At 43.2% G+C, this 20430-nt stretch overlaps 1 long non-coding RNA gene across 1 annotated transcript in view; it reads right to left on the reverse strand.

Moving 5' to 3' along the window:
* The window catches only part of LOC144891704 (uncharacterized), a 1032708-nt gene that overhangs the window by 866735 nt on the left and 145543 nt on the right, over nucleotides 1-20430 (reverse strand). The gene's annotated exons all lie outside the window — the stretch shown is intronic.

The following is a 20430-nucleotide window of genomic DNA, read 5'->3' on the forward strand; positions in this document are numbered from 1 at the left end:
AGAATCAGGTGCACCAGCTCAGGTGCGAATGATTAGAACATCATTAGAGAGATTCTTGGAGGAACCTGTCTTATTTAAACCTCAGACATTTAGTTTGGTTTGCTTTTTGTTGTTGAAGTGTGCAGCGTCACCATGCCTAGATCAAAAGAGCTCTCTGAGGCCTTCAGAAAGAAGGTTATAGACGCCTACGAGTCTGGGAAGGGATTTAAAAAGATCTCCAAACAATTTGAGATTAAATCATTCGACTGTCCGGAAGATCATCTACAAGTGGAGAAGATTCCAAACAACTGGCAACTTGTTCAGGCCAGGCCGCCCCAGCAAGTTCAGCCCGAGAGCAGACCGCAAGATGCTGAAAGAAGTCTCTAAGAACCCCCAGAATGTCATCACGGGGCCTACAGGTAGCTCTTGCCACTGTTGATGTCAAAGTGCACGAGTCTACCATTAGAAAGAGGTTGCACAAATTTGATCTACATGGGAGGTGTGCCAGGAGGAAACCTTTGCTGTCCAGAAAGAACATCAGGGCAAGACTAAAGTTTGCCAATGAACACTGAGGCAAAGACCAGCACTTCTGGAACAATGTGCTCTGGCCAGATGAGTCAAAGGTAGAGCTAATTGGCCACAGTACCAGAAGACATGTTTGGCGAAAACCAAAGACAGCATTTGACCACAAGAACCTGATACCAACTGTAAAGCATGTTGGTGGAAATATTATGGTTTGGGGCAGCTTTGCTGCATCATGGCCTGGGCAGCTCACCATCATAGAATCCACGATGAATTCTTCATTGTACCAGAGGGTGCTTGAGGATAATGTGAGGCCATCTGTCAGAAAGTTGAAGCTCACCCGAAGGTGGACCTTGCAACATGACAATGACCTTAAACATAATAATAATAATAAAGGAGTCTTATATAGCCCCATCAAGCAGAGTAAACTACCCTCATGGCGCTTTACATTATCATGCGAACGCACACACACCGCACACACACACACACAAACATACACACACACAGACACACCTTCACTCTTGCCCTATTCCTCTCCCTCCCCATTCAAAACCCACAGATGTGTACTCCCCCTCCTCCTCCCCTCCCTCCCCCGCACATGTACACAGACATACTCTCGATCTCTGTCCCACCTCAAACCAAAGGGAAAACAGGATTTAGACTTTGAAAGACTTGTTAAACAGATAGGTTTTGAGGGAGGTTTTAAAGGCAGGAAGAGAGTCAACATGTCGAACAGAGGAAGGCAAGTCATTCCAGAGCAGAGGTGCAGCAAAGGAAAAGGATTTCTCGCCAAACGACTTGGTGCTGGTGCGCGTCGGCTCTAAGGTCATAGAGTCGTCGCTTGAACGAAGCCGTCGCCGAGGTTCACAGAGAGTGAGCAAATCGGAGAGATAGTGAGGTCCCGTTCCACACAATGATTTATAACATAGTGTGCAAATTTTGTATTGCACACGAGCAGAGACAGGCAGCCAGTGTAAAGATTCAAGAAGCGCAGTAACATGGTCAGACTTCTTCGCCTTACAGACAAGACGAGCGGCAGAGTTTTGAACCTTTTGTAACTTATCCAAGAGAAACTGAGGGCAGCCAGCATACAAAGAATTACAATAGTTTAGCCTTGAGAGGACAAGGACACAGACCAGAGTTAGAGCAGCTTGAGGAGTAAGAAAGTGGCGAATGGATGCGATCTTTCGCAGCTGAAAGTATGCTGATTTGCAAATTTGAAGTACTTGCTTGGAAAATGTCATGTTACAGTCGAAAACCACACCAAGGTTCTTGGCCGACGAAACAAAGTTTACATCGGTTTCACCAACATGAATAGTGGTAGGAAGTGAACATTGTAGAGGACATCTGTGCGATCTTACAATCATAGACTCTGTTTTAGAATCGTTCAGCTGAAGTTTGTTTTGGGTCATCCACGCCTTCACGTCGGCAATACAGCCTTCTAACACTTCAACAGTGGGCACGATTTGTTGAATCATGCTTCCTTTGTACAGCTGATTGTCATCCGCAAAGGCGTGGTGATCAACTGAATGTCTGGCAACAAGATCAAATAGAGGCTGAGTGTACAAAAGAAAGAGGATAGGTCCCAGGACTGAGCCCTGGGGAACGCCAAAGGAAAGCGGAGAAGGGGCTGATTTCTGGCCATTGACAACAACTGTTTGCACTCTATCAGTAAGATAGGACATCAGCCAAGAATGTGGAGTACCAGTTATACCAAATGTGATTTCAAGACGATGAATTAAGACACTATGGTCAATCGTGTCAAAGGCGGCAGACAAGTCCAAAAGAGCAAGAACGGAAACCTTACCACAGTCAAGAGAGGTCAGAAGATCATTGGTTATTCTTAGGAGAGCGGTCTCGGTGCTATGGCCTGGTCTATATGCTGACTGGCGAGAATTGAAAAGATTATTTGAAACTAGATGGTCATTCATCTGTGATAGCACAATTCTTTCTGTGATCTTTGACAGGAAAGACAGGTTGGAGATAGGACGGTAATTTTTCATGTCGTTAAGGTCAAGGGTGGGCTTTTTAAGAAGTGGTTCAACAAGAGCTTGTTTAAAGAGAAGCGGAAATGAACCCGTAGTCAGAGAATCATTGATAACTGCAGTAATAAATGGGAGGAGGGTGTCCAAACACTCAATGAACAAATCGGTGGGAAGGGGGTCGAGATCACATGTTTTTGTGTTTGACTTGAGGATTGTACATTTGACAATTTCCTCAGTAACAGGAGTAAACGAACTAAGAGGTCGTCCGTGAAAGCAGTGTTCAGCATCATCGAAGGAAAGGAGTGACTGCTTGTCAAGATTGTTTCTTATTGACTGAATTTTATTGTGAAAGAAATGCAGGAAGCGTTGGGGTAGTTCGTTTTGAGGAAATACAGTGGGAAGAACGGATTTATTTTGGGTGGCAAGCAGGCGGTTGGTAATGCTGAACAGTCGCTTACAGGAGGAGCTCCTAGTAATCCGATCAGAAATATATGACGTTTTTGCTTTCAGAATAATTTTTATGACGAGTCTTTTAGCTATGTTATACAACTGTTTATGGACTGTGAGGCCAGTCTTCAGCCAGTGTCTCTCGGCACGTCGTCGTTCCTTTTTGGCAGCCCTGACTTCGTCGCTGACTGCGCTGAACCATGGAGTACTCCTGCGTCTGGGAACGGCGTGCCGTGTCGCTGGAGCATGACAGTCCAATGCAGTGCGGAGGCAACAGTCGAGGTATTCTGCAGTGACATAGGAACGGCCAGAGAGACGGGTGTGAAGGTCCTCTTTAAAGGCAGAACGGTCGATGGCACGAATGTTGCGGGCAGTGATGAAGGTGGGCTGAAGACGAGGAACAGCAATACTCAGGTGGCTGGTGACACAGAAGTGGTCCGAGGTGATAGCACAGGTCACTGATGTGGACTGCACCAACTGATCATCGCATCTGTGCACTAACCAATCCAGGATGTGTCCTTCAACATGTGTAGGTTGGGAGACAGACTAAAAGTAGAAAAGAGGTCAATGATCTTTGAAGTGAGAGGATGTTGTAGTTGGTCGTAGTGGATGTTGAAATCTCCAAGAATCAAGACGAAACCAGGAAGAGTATTGCAGTGGTCGAGCAGATTAGGAAGCTGGGTCACGAACATAGAGTCAGTAAGCTTGTTTTTCCGGTTAGGTGGAGGTCGGTAGAAGCAGAAGAAATGAAGAGTGTTTTCTGACAGAGTGAAGGTGACATGGGCTAGCTCGTAGGATGAATTGTCGAACGAAAAAGTCATGGTGTAGGAGACAAAGGGAGAGAAGTTGTCTCTGTAAATAACAGCCATGCCCCCACCCCTAGAGGAGCGAGGAAATGACTGCAGGGTGTATCCAGGTGGGGTGAGATCAGCACACCTCGCTTCTTCGCCACTGGGTCGGAGCCAAGTTTCGGTCAGAAAAAGCACGTCAATATCATTATCTTGAATAAAAGAGGTAATTTTGGTTCGCTTGTCAGGACTACTTACAGACTGAGCATTGAATAAGGCGAGATACAGGTCAGAACGGTGTTGTTTTGGTGCTGTGTATGTTCTACAGGGATAGATGAGGTTATTGAAGTTGACAGGGGACACTTTTTCACAGGAATTATTAAAATGTGGGTCAGGCCGTTGATGGTCGCGAAGAGAAATCACAATCGGTATTTTTCTCTGCTTTCTCCTCCCGCCTCGCTTTGTGCGTTTTCTCGGGAGACCAACGCCGATTTCAAGTTCTCTGAGGCCTGACACGAGTCCAGAATTCAATCGAGTGGTGTTGTTTAAGGACAAAAGTTTTTGCCGAGTGTAGCGAATAGGCCTCGGGATAGAGGAGTTAAAGCGGATAGTCGAGCTCGGTACATGCAGCGGTGCGTGCAGAGGTAGGGCGTGCGATGGGCCGGGCGATGGGGTGTGCGATGGCCCGGGCGATGGGGCGTGCGATGGGGCGTGCGGTGGGCCGGGCGATGGGCCGGGTGATGGGACGAGCGGTGGAACGAGCGATGGGGCGGGCGATGGGGCGAGACGGGGAAAAGGAGTCTTGTTGAGAGGCAACCACCGGGGCTGCGTGAGGCTCAACGAAAAAACATGGCGGTACTTACAGTTCGAAATTTTCAACTTGGTGGCGAGTAAAAACCAAAGTACTGCAAATCTCACGGGCAGACACGCCGCCATAAGCCAGGAAACGAAACAGGGATCCATCACAATCATTCACACAAAGCACAACATGACAGCACACACTAAATCCAACAGAATCAATCAAATACACAGGACGACCGACTCAGCTCAGCCTGCTATAGCTGGGCGGCTTAGCTAAAAAATTCGGATCGATTGTGCCTTTTCCCTTAAAAAGAATCCCTTATCCCTTATCTTGTATACAAAAAAAAAAAAAAAAAAAAAAAAAGCATGAAACTTGGCACATAGCTAGAATACCCGAAAAGAAAGATTTTTAGTCCAGGGGGCATCCCCAATTTCACCCCATATGGCGGCCATCTTGAAATCCAAGATGGCCGTCATACAAGACCTATTTTGATGAATATCTCCATAATTAGAACAGATATCAAAATGGTTGAAGTGCCTATACCTACATTTTTAGGGTCTAGGAATCCAATGGCAACATAAAATCCAATGGCAACATATTGGAACACCCACAGTTCCAATACTGGAGTCTCACGATGGCATTGGAGAACAGCATCCTGACCTTTGTGCGCTCATTGAGGGAGGCTGACTTTGAAATGTACTTAGATGCTTTATGGGAGCTTCTTCCGTGGTTCTTTGCTCTTGACCATACGCACTATGCAAGATGGGTCACAGTCCATTTGCGTGATATGATGGACTTGCACAAGACACACCCTAAAGTTCTGGATAATTTCCGAGCTGGCATGTTCACGGTACAAAAGACCCAACGCAAATTTTCTTCAATTGCTACAGATCATGCACATGAACAGAACAATGCACGTATCAAGGGAGATGGAGGAGCTGTGGGAGATGGAGATGGAGATGCCCCCTGGACTAAAAATCTTTCTTTTGGGGTATTCTAGCCATGTGCCAAGTTTCATGCTTTTAAAGGAAAAGGCACAATTCATCAGTTAAGCAGCCCCACTATAGCAGAAATTTGCCACCAGAGCACAGAGATAACTGAAACCTGCATGAACGTCATTGAGAGATTTGTTATTCTGTTGTATGATCGCACAAGTACTGCTACTGACATTAACATTGTACGAAAGAAACTGTTTGCAAAGAAGGGCAGACCTGTGGAATCAATTCCACCAACACATGATGCCCTTGTGCAGCACGTAAAGCGGGCAGTATACCAAGGCGCACTATGCTGGGGACAAGCATTGCATGCTAAGCCTGATCTACCAAGCCCCACTGAATGGGGTTGGCAAAAAACGTCTGCTGGCCAGTTCAAACCAATATGGACAACACTTCCAGAGGCTGCAAAGATCAGCAATGAACTTGTTAAGTGTGGGTGCAAAAAAGGATGTACTGGTCATTGCCGGTGTAAGAAAGCTGCACTTCCCTGTACTTCTCTCTGCGCATGTGATGGAGAATGCAGCAAAGACTAGAAAACCACAGGATGGCACAGTTACAGTCTGCGATGTCATAGACACTTTTAATCACTGAAGAATGCCAACCTGTTAAGAGTATTTATATGCATTCCCAGTATGCATGATACTATGCAAAATTAATATTTTCATATGACTGCTTAATATTTTATGTTACCATTGGATTCCTAGACCCTAAAAATGTAGGTGTAGGCACTGCAACCATTTAGATAGCTGTTCTAATTATGGAGATATTCATCAAAACAGGTCTGTTATGGCGGCCATCTTGGATTTCAAGATGGCTGCCATATACTATTGAATATTTTATGTTGCCATTGGATTCCTAGACCCTAAAAATGTAGGTATAGGCACTTCAACCATTTTGATATCTGTTCTAATTATGGAGATATTCATCAAAACAGGTCTTGTATGACGGCCATCCTGAATTTCAAGATGGCCGCCATATGGGGTGAAATTGGAGATGCCCCCTGGACTAAAAATCTTTCTTTTGGGGTATTCTAGCGATGTGCCAAGTTTCATGCTTTTAAGGGAAAAGGCACAATTCATCAGTTAAGCAGCCCCACTACTAAGCGAATGACCCGGAAGCAATTAGTGAAAGCCCGGATCATACCAGTAAATCCACCAAGGAATGGCTGAAAAGAAAGAAATGGAGGGTTCTGGAATGGCCAAGTCAAAGCCCGGATCTAAATCCCATCGAGATGTTGTGGGGGGATTTGAAACGAACTGTGCATGCAAGAAAACCCTGAAACATCGCACAGCTGAAAGAATTCTGCATGGAGGAGTGGGAAAAAATTTTTCCCAGTCGATGTCAGAGACTGGTAGACAGTTATAAGAAACGCCTACTTGAGGTTATTTCTGCCAAAGGGGGAAATACCACCTATTAGAGCCAAGGGTGTACTTACTTTTTCCACATGCGAAATTTGCATTTATGTTTATTTAAATTATACAATGGACTACAAAATGTAAATGTTTCATGATATTTGTTATATTGTTTCACCTTTATCGATCAATATTGTTGAAATGAAGATCAAATAGCTGTATGTTGAAATATGTTGAAAAACTCAAAACTTTACATGGGGTGTACTTACTTTTTCACGTGACTGTATATATATATATATATATTGTTGCGGTTTTGAGAACCCACACTTCTTGTAAGTATAACGTCATTAAAGGTTAAAGGTAGCACCCCATAGATAGGCCACAAGCAACACGTAGGTCACCATAGAACGTCAGTTATTTCTTAGTATGTGTAGATAAGGCATTTTCCAATAATTGAATCTGCGTTGTGTCAATCAAATAAGAGTAGGTCCCCATTCGTTCATTTTCCAGCCTCCCTCCAAGCGACGCCATTAAGCGCGCTCCCCAGTCTGTGCCCCATGGCCCTTCCCAATTTGTTACGCACCTTTGTTAGCAGCGTTCGCTGCCCTTGAGCGTGAGCTCGCTAAACGCCGCCATAAGCCACGAGGTGAAGCCCGGAAAAAGGGGGCGGAGCACCAGGGAGAAGGTGTGGCCACGTCACCCAGCCGTCAGGGCGGGGCCGGTAAGCAATAACCAGCCAACCAGGGCTGGAGTGACATCGCCTGACGGGGCATGGTTGGGGCTTGTGGAGCGATCGCTGGTTTGACTGATAAAAGCCAGCGCACAAAGCCCTTTGAGAGGACTCATGCAGCGGCGCTCGTTAAGGAGGGACTTGTTGGAAGCGTGCGTGGTAACAGGACTTATGCAGTGGCGCTCGTTCAACAGGACTTACTCGCTGGCGCTGATTACCAGAGGACTGCGGGGAAGCGCACTGATGAGAGGACGGTGCGAAGGTCGACCTTAGGACGGTGCGGAGAGGACAGGACTTGCACAATTGGCGCTTGCGTACAGGACATTGGGGAGGCGGCGTTTGGCGTGAGTCGTGCGAAAAGTACGTACGCAATATACCAGCCTTCCCCCGTGATATAATTGTCCGTTCGCGTTGTGTTACGTTATACGAAGAGCTGCCTGCCGGGTTTTTCATCGCCTGGACCGGAGCTGGAATGGAGCCTAGATGCGCTGGTGACCTTCCAACCTACCATCTGCAATTCCCTGTGTGAGTGACTGTGTGTGAGACGGGCCCGTTTGTCCAGGGAATAAGATAAGACTGTAATTAAGGCTGCCCTGTGTGCTTTTCCTTCCTCTTTCTTTCCTGTACATTCTTTCGTTTCCTCTTCTTCTTGTACATTTGTTAATAAACCTCTCTGTTCTTCCTATTTTCCTGGTTTCCTCTCCATCCGATCGCATCAGTCTTTTCTCTAATTGGGTAAGTGTGGCACGATCACAACCGTTTAGAATCGGGACTAGTCACCTGTTAACAACTCGGATCGCGGATTGCTATCTGCTCGGCATTTTCCATCCATATCCGTGGTTCGAGCGGGAGTTATTCCCTTGCTTTACAGTCGGTGGTAGTAATTAGGTAATAGGACTAAAAATCGACCAACAACCCTATTTACCACTGACCGGAAGGAACGTTATAACTTCCAGGACTCGCGTCGGCCAGATCAAAGACAAGGGGATTAACCCCCCATTGATAAGGGGAGAGCCGACGTCGGAGATACGCAACAATATGTATATATATATATACAGTATACAGCATATACACGAAACGATTTTTAACAGCATATAATAATAACTAGAACAGCACTCTGTAGAATGCAATACCCCATGCCAGGCTGAACAGTTTACGTTTTGTATCCCACTGACAGGCCAGATCTGGATCCAGGCCTGAACCAAAATCGAATCTCTTGTTCTTGTCACCTACCCAACTCATCCACAAAGTTTTTTGTCTATTATTCAATGAAGAAGAATAACTTTAAAAAAATTTTAATTGTCGTATCTGGATCCGTATTTGGATCTTCACCAAAATCGAATTGATTCATCCTTGTCACATGCCCAACCTGTCCACCAACTTTTGTCCGAATCCATCCACAACTTTTTGAGATATCTTGTTCACAGACAGACAGACAGACATGGGTGAAAACATAACTTCCGTCCAAAACAGTAACCTTCGGTGGCACAGGTAATAATCAGGTAATAATCTTAAAGGTAAAATATTACAGAAGCAAAACATGTCATCTCAAACTGCAAAACAATCACAAAATATACCTTCAGAGCAAAACAGAATTTAAAATTTCCATTTTCGTAATAATATTTTACAATTCCTCTTTCATTTGATGTCATACGGAGTTTCTATTGTGATTCTAATGCTCCTATGTATAGCAGGAAATTGTTTTAAAAGAGTTTCAAAACTTTTGCTTCCTTCAAAAGGAAACGTTTTTTTTTTTCCATCACATTGTTGCATCTGCTCTCAAGTGATAACAAGTATCAAGGAAAAACCACTCATGATTAGATATATCAGCATTTTCACAAAATACTTCAAAGTTCTTCAAAAAGTTCAAAGACTCTTCCATTTCCCAACCTCAAACTATGCACTTCCATCCACTTCCCACAAATCCCTCCAATCCAAATACATATCAGGCATATGGGGAATAAAGGTCGAAGATCTGAACCGTTTAATAAGATCCTCTAGTTTTTGATGCGCATTGGTAAATCAGTAGATGGCAGTAATGGCAAAGTTCCAATGAGTGATTGCCTATGAGAGAGAAACAAAAACATCTTCATTTAAACGATATCTTAGCTAGCACACCTCACACCCGTGCGGTGCAATTCATTCATATGAGTAGGGAGATCAAATAATTAAACTTATGCTTACTCAGCCATGGCCCCTGTAGTGCGGTGTACTGCCTAGATGCCGCTGTGGGCAGGGCCGAGTGAAGCCGCTGTGGGCGGGGCTGAGTTTGGCCAGCTTTGCCGTTGCCTGGAATAAAGATGGTGCTTGATGCTCTCTGATTGTCCGCATCTTTATAACAAAGGCATTACAATTGGCGACGATGATTTTTCGTACCATGGCTACGTCATATGGAAAGGTCCCGGAGTATGCTCATGCTGGGGACAACTTTGAACTTTTTGCGGGACAGCTGAGCTTTTATTTCATCGCTAACAACATCATCGAGGTGGGGAAGCAGAAAGCGATTCTTCTATTGTCCCTCTGGGCGGAGGTTTTCTGTGTAATTTGATTTTGTCGACGAGGACGTTGGATTATGCTGTGACCTACAAGTCCATAGTGAAGACGTTGCACGACCATATCAAACCTCGCAAGTCACCACAGTTATCGCTGTACGAGTTTGACAACCTGTCCTGGTTCAGTTTCCCGATGAGAGGCCAGCTCCGTGGTTCTTAACCTGGGTTCGACCGAACCCCAGTGGTTCAGTGAGCCAGTCTCAGGGGTTCGGCGGAGGTCCTCCAAAACGCATTGGAATTTTTTTTTTAGTTTTGTATCAATTTTGAATCTATGTGTAATTACGCTGATTATTAATATTATTATTATTTTGCTATGTATGTTATGAACGAATGGAAATGTTATTTGTAATTGTATTCCTAACCCATTCATGGTTTCTCTGGTCTGTGTTTAAGATAAGTTGTTTCACACTGACTGTAATAAGTTGAATCAATGAGCAACTTGCTAATTATTCTGTTGATGGTGCTTACTTTCTTACTTACTTACTGGATTTTGGACTTTGCAGGTGTTCGGAAATTCCAGTGAATAGCCTCGATTAGCTTGCCGTGTGCCGTGCGTCATTGGTCGCACCTTACTTTGGAGTTACTGATGAATTGAAAAGTAAGTTGGAAATGTTTGTGGATATGCAGGGCGGGTTCAGAGTTATATTAAAGTCAAAAGTAGATGGTGGTTATAAAATATGATTGAATTACTCAGAAAATTAGGTGGAGGTGATATAACTCCTTTGGTCGCAATTCAAAACTAACAATTCGCAGTTTTCTATGTAATATTATAATGGGATTTAAGGTGACAGAGTTGAGTAGATAATAAATCCCATCATCGTAACTATAAGTTATGTTTTCTTCATTAAAATTTCTCAGTTTTCAGAGGGGTACTGATTAATATTTAAGCATGTTCCTTTTAAAATTTTTGTCATATAATTATTTGCCCGAACTCAATTAAGATCAGTTTGTTACTTTTGTTGTTGTTGTTTTTTGCAGTATGTCGAGCAAAAAAAGGAAGTGGCCGGAGGATTACGTGCGGTATGGATTTACGTGTTTGACGGAACGGGACGGAAGTCAGCGCCCTCAATGCATGCTTTGCAATGTCAAGTTGAGCAACTCCAGCCTAGCACCAGCAAAACTATGGGAACACTTCAAAAAACTGCACGGTGAGGGGCAGTACAAAGACGCAACGCTGGATGAATTCAAATTGAAGAGAGTCCGATTCGACGCAAGTGCTGCCTTGCCCACTCTCGGCTTCGTTCCAATTGACAAACCGATCCTCACCGCATCGTATGAAATTGCATACCTGATCGCAAAGCAGGGCAAACCGCACACCGTTGGCGAGACACTCATCAAACCGGCCGCGTTGAAGATGGCCAACATCATGCTGGGAAAAGCTGCTGAAAACAAGTTATCTCTCGTTCCACTCTCAAATGACACCATCAGATGCAGAATCGATGACATGAGCGACGACATCCTCGCCCAGGTAGTTGCAGATTTAGTCGTAAGCCCGACGAAATTCAGCCTTCAACTCGACGAGACCACAAACGTTTCGAATTTGAGCCAGCTCATCTTATTTGTGCATTCTGTCAAAGGAGACGAGATCAAGGAAGACTTTCTGTTCTGCAAGCCTATCACAACAACGATGAAGGCAGCTGACGTGAAGAAGCTTGTGAACGACTTCTTCAGAAGCAATGGCCTCTCGTGGAATACGGTATCTGCAGTTTGCTCGGACGGAGCTCCAGCCATGCTGGGATGTAACTCCGGTTTTGGAGCGCTGGTGAAGACCGATGCACCACACATCATCGTCACGCACTGCATCCTGCACAGACACGCGCTGGCATCAAAAACCCTGCCTCCAAAACTGGCCAATGTTCTGAAAATCGTCGTTGAAACTGTGAATTACGTGCGAAGCCGTGCTCTGAATCATCGCATCTTCAAAGAGCTTTGCAATGAAATCGGCTCTGAATTCGAAGTCCTTCTCTACCACTCTAACGTTCGATGGTTATCACGAGGGAAGGTAGTGAGCAGTGTTTTTGCCTTGCGTGTAGAATTAGCCCTGTTTTTGCGAGGACACCAGCATTGAAATGCAACGCACTTCCAAGAGTCATAGTAAGGGCATTTTATGAGATATTTCACAAATCTGTTAACTAAATTGTTACCAAAAAATTTCTTCGCCAATATGTTTGTAAAGGTGTGTAATAACATGTGTTAAAATGTTGAAGTTCAACTCCCGTGGGAAACCCAGAAAAAAAGCTGTTGAATTCGGGTACCGAAAAATTATTTTCGAGAATTTTTATTTTTTTAAATCGGCCCTTAAGTAACTTATGAGGGGTCAAATAAGGGTTTTTCATGATTCTGAGTTGATTGGTAACATTTATATTTTCACTTTTACATTTACACACAAAGTAGCTTTTATTTCACATACATATATAATACTCAAGAGTTATTTCTCATTCACAATGTCAGAAGTTTCAACAGTCATTGTCTATGTCTTCTTCAGACTCAACAACATCATGGCTGCAGTTTCTGCATGTAATGCCATTACAGACTCCACAGGCCGAGATGCACGTGACCCCATTCTTCTTGCAGCTGCATCGCCGGTTGCTGCAATCTCCATGACAATTACAGCTCGTGAACTGCAATAGCTCCTCAGGAGCCGTGGGGTCCAGTGTTGGAACTGGCTCATACCCATGCACACCTATTGTCCATCCATAGTCACTGGGGTTCAGAGACATGCTCTGTAGAAGGATCCAGTCCCGGGTCTGCAGGTAGGCACGGAGTGAATGTTGTGCAGCTGCACCCTCTGTTGGAGGTAGAGTCTCTGGTTTGATCACTCCTGCCGCTGCCTTCCTTGAGAACATGTTGTACCGAATTTCACCCAATGTAGTATCTCGTCCATGGTAAATGTACTTGAAAATCGCAGTACCAGGCTGAATCACATCCATAAAGACCACCTGATCATTACTTGACAATTCACTTTCACTGGCTGGCACTTTGGCTGTCATCACTGATTGATCCTCAAACGCAGCATCAACCGCAACCTCATCATTGATCTGTTCATCGGTTTCCTCCACAATGGTGTCAAGAGTGCCAGAAGTATCTGGAACATCATCTCCACTCCTACTATTAAGGAAGCAGTATTTGTAGTTTTGTGTCTCCGTGTAAGACTCAGTGTATCCCAGCCGGTGGAACTTGTTGAGCATCCATTTTGACCCAAATCTATGATCAAGTTGTATGGCAAGCCCCATTTGGTGTGGCAATACTCCAGACCGAGGTCGACAGGCCTTAATAAAATTCTGCCCCCAAACGGCAACTCTTTCGTCTGTCTTGACAATCGGTCTCAAGAACATCTGAAGGCTTGCAGGAACAAGTGTCAGCTGACTATCGATGTCAGTCATACTGTGTGTGGTGGGGTATGACTTTGGACCTAAATCAATCAAGGCAATATCATTGGATATGAACTTGAGTGCCGTCTTTATGATCTGAGTCTTCTCATCTCCATGGTCAAGATTAGCATGATGCTCTCGCAGAATATTGCCAGTGCCATCTTTGAGACAGAGTACATCTGCCCTTCTTTCCTGTGTTGTGAAATACAAGGTGTCTTCGTATTTCTCTAGAAGTTTTATCTTTAGCCAATGCTTTGAATAAGAAAGGCTCTTCTCTGGTGACTGATCAAACTCCTGCAGCTTTTCATGGACTTGGTCCATGTTCATTACCCCATGCTCTAATTCTGAGTCTAACCATTCGCAGAATTCAATAAAAACTGCCTCTCGCTCCTCATCAATACTCCTCTGTCCTCTCTTCCTTTTTCCTTCCTCATCAGTCTTGGACAAACTGTCACCTCTCGCAAACATAAGTTTGCATCGCAAATGGTACAGTGTTTCTTCTGCTACCAAGTCGTTGATCCCTTCCAGGCGTCCAGTGACTTCAGTGCCCCAGTCATCCCCGAGACACCGTGCTGTCTTCAGCAAGCTTTCCTTCAGTGTATCTGCAGTCAAATTATCTGGCACTCTGTATTTCTTTTTAGCTTGTGCTGGATTATTTTTGAAGAGCTGGGCTGGTTGGTTGCAAAGAATGCATACATCCTTATACAGGAGGTCAACTGACTGTGATCTTCTAGAACTGCAGCCAGTTGATGAACTGAACTCACAAGTAGTGCGTCTTCTCTTCAACTTTGATGACTCTTTCTCTGCCTTTGATGCTTGAGCTGACTTCTTGGTGGTTGCAACAAAGTTGTTGTACAGATCATTTTTACACTTCTGGTGGTACCTCAGTTTTCCTTCCTTTTGAGCCTCCTTCATACGTTCCACAATAGTAACATTTTCTACAGTTTCTGCTTGTTTCAATAAAGTTGAGTATCCCTTTGGAGTTGCCTGTATGAGCCTTTCAGCTGGTGTATCCGAGCGTGCACAGATGAAGCAATTGAGCACAGGTGGAGTAACGTCTTCATCCATATTGCTAGACTCCATGTCCTGCAAAGTAGAAAATGAGATATATTTAGAAATTATTTTTCCACAAAGGAGTGTCTGTGGTGAAATATAAATGTTACCAATCAACTCAGAATCATGAAAAACCCTTATTTGACCCCTCATAAGTTACTTAAGGGCCGATTTAAAAAAATAAAAATTCTCGAAAATAATTTTTCGGTACCCGAATTCAACAGCTTTTTTTCTGGGTTTCCCACGGGAGTTGACCTTCAACATTTTAACACATGTTATTACACACCTTTACAAACATATTGGTGAAGAAATTTTTTGGTAACAATTTAGTTAACAGATTTTCATATGTTTCCCTTACTGTCAGAGTTCATCCTCGCCTTGGCGTACTTGGCTGACATATTCGACAGACTCAATCATCTCAATTGCCAGATGCAGGGCGGTGGAGTGAATGTCATCGAATCTGAAGAAAAGCTGAGCGCTTTCCGAAAGAAGTTATCGTTGTGGAGGCGGCAAACAGAGAACGACAACTTCGTGAACTTTTCGCTACTGGACGAGTGCGTGAGCGGGATCGAAGATGAGTCTGATGGTGGAGGCACTGCTGTACCGGGGGAGCTGAAGCAAGCGATTGCCATGCACTTGGATGAGCTGGGAAAGTCATTCGATGGCTACTTCCCCGACCAAGAGCAATACCCAGCATGGGTGCGGCAGCCGTTTACTTTCGACCTTGCAACGGCAGATGTCAACGACCAATACCTCGACGACCTCATCGAACTTCAGCAGAGCCAGACTCAACAACAACTCTTCGGCACAACAACGCTCTCAACGTTTTGGTGCCGCCAAATGGAAGGGTATCCTCACATCGCTAAAATTGCCCTTGAGATCCTCACGCCGTTCGTTACAACGTATCTCTGCGAGCATGCGTTTTCAAAACTGGTGGACATTAAAACAAAGAAAAGGAGCAGGCTTGCATGCGAAAATGATTTGAGGGTGGCCCTTGCCAAAACAAAACCACGCATTTCCCAGATCGCCTCCCGAAAAGAAGAACAGAAAACGCATTAAGATGCAATTCTTCTTAATTTTTTTTTCAAATTTGAGGGGTTCCGCGAGTGTTCGGTGGGTTTCGTTAGGGTTCGACGCCTTTAAAAAGGTTAAGAACCACTGGGCTAGCTGATTTCGTGGCCAGGCTCAAGCGTCTCGTGGGGATTATTGTCGTTTTCGTGATGATGAACGATCACAAAGATTGAAGGATCATTTTATGGCGTGTTTGCGAGATGAGAAAATGGTCGTGTCAATTTTACAGATAACGTTTGAAGAGATTACGTGTGTTGTGACTAAAGTTTGTTCACGGCATTAAAAAATAGGGGTCTAGGGCGTTTACGGGGGTCAAAGTGGACCCAGTTTGACCCCCCAAAATAGGCATTTGCTTTTTCCTCTGAAACTACACACAATATTTCGATGAAACTTGACCACAACCTTCACCACCCGTGATGTAGCAATGTTTGTTCAAGGCAATATAAAAATTGGGATCTGAGGAGGTATACGGACGGGGTTGTGGGAGGAGGGGGGGTTGCCCCCCAAAATAGGGGGTCTTATGATTATAATAAAAGTCATAATAAAAGTCTTATGATTATGTTAGTATGATTCTACATGTTGCCCTGTCTTCGAGCAACCATTAAAATTGGTTTAAAATACCTTTAATCAGTTCAGTGTACTGTATATTCTACCAGGTGAGCGCCAGGGGTATTACTCTTATGTTTACCATCTCTCCCTCCGCTCTTCCATGAGCCTTGATGTCAGAGAAAATAAATAAAAAGTCTGCTTGTTTTGATACACTCTACATATGTATGTATATGCAGCAGGGTCTCTGCCCTTCGTATCGGCCCTTATAACATGCTTAATCGCTTTTGCATGACAATAATGTATGTGATGCCGTCTTTATCCATTTACATTTTATTTTCTTGGCTGCTCATGCTTTTTGGCATTGTGGAATATGACCCGATACTTGCAAATGAATGAGTCAACAAGGGACTGGAAAACACCCTTCTTAAATCATACATTTGCAAGTATCAGGACTAATTGGGACTTTGTTTATGTTAAAACATTTTAGTAAAATGTAACTTTTGTTAATGCCCTATACTTACAAGCAAAAATACTCATTGGCTTAAAGAATAAAAACGTATTCAACTGTTTGATCATTACCCTCGCCAGAGAGTCCGTTTGTTTGTCTGTTTGTCCATACAGAATAAATATGATTTTCTCTGCAACCGTTGGTCCGATTGACAGGAAATTGTCACCATAGGTGCAACCCCACCTACAGAATTTTTTTATGATAATTATGACGTCATCGGTCACGTGGTTCGGCCGCCATATTGGAAAAAGTGAAAAACTTTGAACCTCTATATCTCCGAAAGTGCCGAATAGAAAAAAATTGAGACATGGCTCATTGTAAAGAACTCTCCATGGGGAATAAAATATGTTGATGATGATGTCATAAGTACCTCCATTATGACGTCATAATTCGACAAGTACAAAACTTCATCCGATTAAGATGAAATTTCTTGAGCATAATCTAGGAATAAATTAGGTTAGAAAAAAAAAATGACGTCATCAGTCACGTGGTTCGGCCGCCATATTTGTTTTAACACAAAAGCCTTAAACACCACTGAAAATACATCCTGGCGAGGGTTTGCAATCTCTGATTGCTCTTTCTAGTTTATATTTAATTCTTTCAAAAAAAGTTTTCTTACGAATTCTTTAAGTTGAATAATTTATCATATTTCTGAGGACATGGGGATGACTACCTTCCCTCATTAGAACCTTTACTAAAAACCACCTTGGTAGTTTTGGCGAACTCCATGGCTCCATGAATCCATGGCTCCAATCCATGGCTCCAATCCAATCCATGGCTCCATTAACTCCATGGCTCCAGGCTCCATGAATGGCGAACCTCAATTGAATTATCAGATACATTTATTTTGATGGCATAAACACATCTTCAAGTGAAGACCTGAGTGTAAGAAGTACTTAAATCCAAAATAACTCCAAGTAAAATTATTACAGACATTGATTGATATTTTAATGTCGATGGAGTTCTTGGTTCTTGGTTTCAATCTCACTTTGCCCAATAATGTGACTTAAGTACTTCTTCCACTCAGGTCTTCAATTGTAATCCTATGTACCAATGCCAACATTATGTTGATGAAGTGGGATTATATCAGACATCCCAACCTTTTTCAAGAAACCAATAATTTATAATTCCATATCCTAATACATGACGACACTGAAAACTTTCTAAAACTGTAATCGGCTCTTTTCTTCCGCCACCGAAGGTGGATGGATGTTACGTTTTCACCCCTGTCTGTCTGTCTGTCTGTCCGTCTGTTTGTGAACAGGATATCTTAAAAAGTTGGTGGAGAGGTTGAGTATGTGACAAGCATTAAATTATTAGATTTTGGTGAAGATATAAATCCGGAGCAGAGAATATTTTTCAGTGATTCTTCCTCATTGAGTGGATACAGAGCTAAAACTGACATATCTCAAAAAGGTATTGACGGATTCGGACGAAACTTGGGGGATGAGTTGGTTAGGCGAAAAGAACAAGCCAATTAGATTTTGGTTCAGGTCCGAATCCAGATCTGGCCTATCAGTGGGATACAAAACGTTAAACTGTTCAGCTTGGCGGAGGTATGCTCTCTACCAAGTGACGTTCTAGTTACCTTGATTACTAGCCTGTGCATCATAGGTCGGGGTTGCACATGGAAACGAATACAGAGTATATATAATGTATCTGAATAATAATAATTAGAGGAATATTTCCAAAACAGATCCATATAAACACCTACTCGTTTTTCTTTTACCCCAATCTGAAAAGCTGTTTTAGCTAGAATCAATTACAGTTGGGCAATATATTTTTTAAAGTTTGTCTATCCATGATATCAGTTTACCGTCAACACTACACCCTTATCTTGAACCATTAGCCTTTTATGTAAAACCTTATCAAATGTCTTTCGAGAATCCAAATATATCACAACAACCACACAATCTACGCAGTTAGTTATCTAAATCAAAAATTCCATCAAATCAGTTAGACATAAAGTTCCTAATAGGCATTTTTCCCTCCCCCAAAGGTTCAATTGCCTCGGAAACGTATTCACTTCATCAGGCAACAACCTTTCTAACCGAGTTAGCAAGGAAAATGAGGAACATAAAATACTTGCACAACCTGAAAATGATTATTATTACTTCATATGCAGCATGTGGCTATTGGTTGCATCATTTCTGGAAGTTCCCCCCTGTTTCCAGTAAGCTGGTACTCATTTTCAAGCCTCAGAAGAATGAATAGCCAAAGTCAACCCACCTGATGTTATTTAACGGCAAGACAGGGGCTCAAACTCAAAACACCTAAGATCTTAAGCCAGCTACCTTAACTGACCACCTTAACGCCAACACCAGGCATAACCTGGAAAATGTACCAACCATAACCTGGCAAATGTACAAATGTACCCAATGCATTCAATATTTTCTTATTCTATCTCCTGGCGCTGCATGACGTCATCGCCAGGCGCCGAAGGGGGCCCGGCGATGACGCGCGCTGAAAGGAGGAAGTACTCAGTTTTCACTCTGTTTGTTAGCCTGGGCGATGTCTCAGCCATCCTTTGAGCTAGGAAGCTGAAATTTGGGCACAATAGTGAGCATGTCCTTTGACAAAAACAGTATTTTTTTTTTTTTACTTTTTGATTAAACAATTAATTGATTGATTACTTCATTATTATCGATTAATTAATCACCGATGTATTTTCTCTCTCATCTGGGCAATATCTCAGGCACCTTTTGAGATGGGAAGCTGATATTTGGTCATGACAATGACCAAGTGATTTGGCTGTAAAGGATATTGTTGATTTATTGATTAATCACTTAATTAATTATTTCATTAGATTGATCACTGAATTAATTTTCAAAAGGTGAAAGATTCGGATGAAATGGTGGTGGTTTAGGTGTGCTATTAGCCGATTGCTTAAGAAATTAATTATTTTATGATTATCATTTATTTATTTTAATTATTCGATTAATCAATCAATTATTGCACCCCGCTCCCTCACAATTCAGTCTCCATGTGCTGCACCTCCTGCATCGCCGGGCGCCAAAGGTGCCCCGGCAACGTCGCGCGCTGGAGGATATGTTATTATTTATTTGGCATGGGGAGGTGTACTTTGAATGAATGCATCTGTACTTGTTCATTTCTTGTTTCAGTTTCAGTCGTGTCATAAACAAGATTTGTTTTCATGATCCCCGAAATCATGTCAAATTGCGCTCTCTTTGCCTTGCACTAAAGTTTGAATCGCATTTCATCCAACCAAGCCACAAAAAGATGACACCACTGGTCAAACTCTGACCTTGCCATTTGCCTGTTGTGTTGAAGTCGACACCATCTTGACATGGATTTTTCGTTGTTTAGTGCCCTCAGCATTTGCTAGTGTATTCCTGGCCTTGAGGCATAATGTCAGCATCGTCGGAGTCACATATCACGGGTAGAACCAGAAGGAGCCCATATCATAATCAAATCATTATGGCAAGTTTCATGGAAACGTGGCCAAGGCAGAATCCTCGCAGCGGCGTAGTCTCTTTCATTCCAATTCACAAGTTATGTCAGAAGAATACACTCGACTGAAATACTTTCATGGTAAGTAGTACAGTACTTGTGTTGTAAACCTTTGCATTGTGTATTTTTTGGCTTGATTTAGATTCAAATGAAGATTTAAATTCATTGACCCTGGTGACTTTGCCAACACCATCATAAACAAATTATTACACACACATGAGCGCCTTGACATTCTTCTCACCGACGTGCCTCATA

The sequence above is a fragment of the Myxine glutinosa genome, chromosome 4, assembly GCF_964187855.1.
Source record: "Myxine glutinosa chromosome 4, kmMyxGlut1.1, whole genome shotgun sequence".
NCBI lineage: Eukaryota > Metazoa > Chordata > Myxini > Myxiniformes > Myxinidae > Myxine > Myxine glutinosa.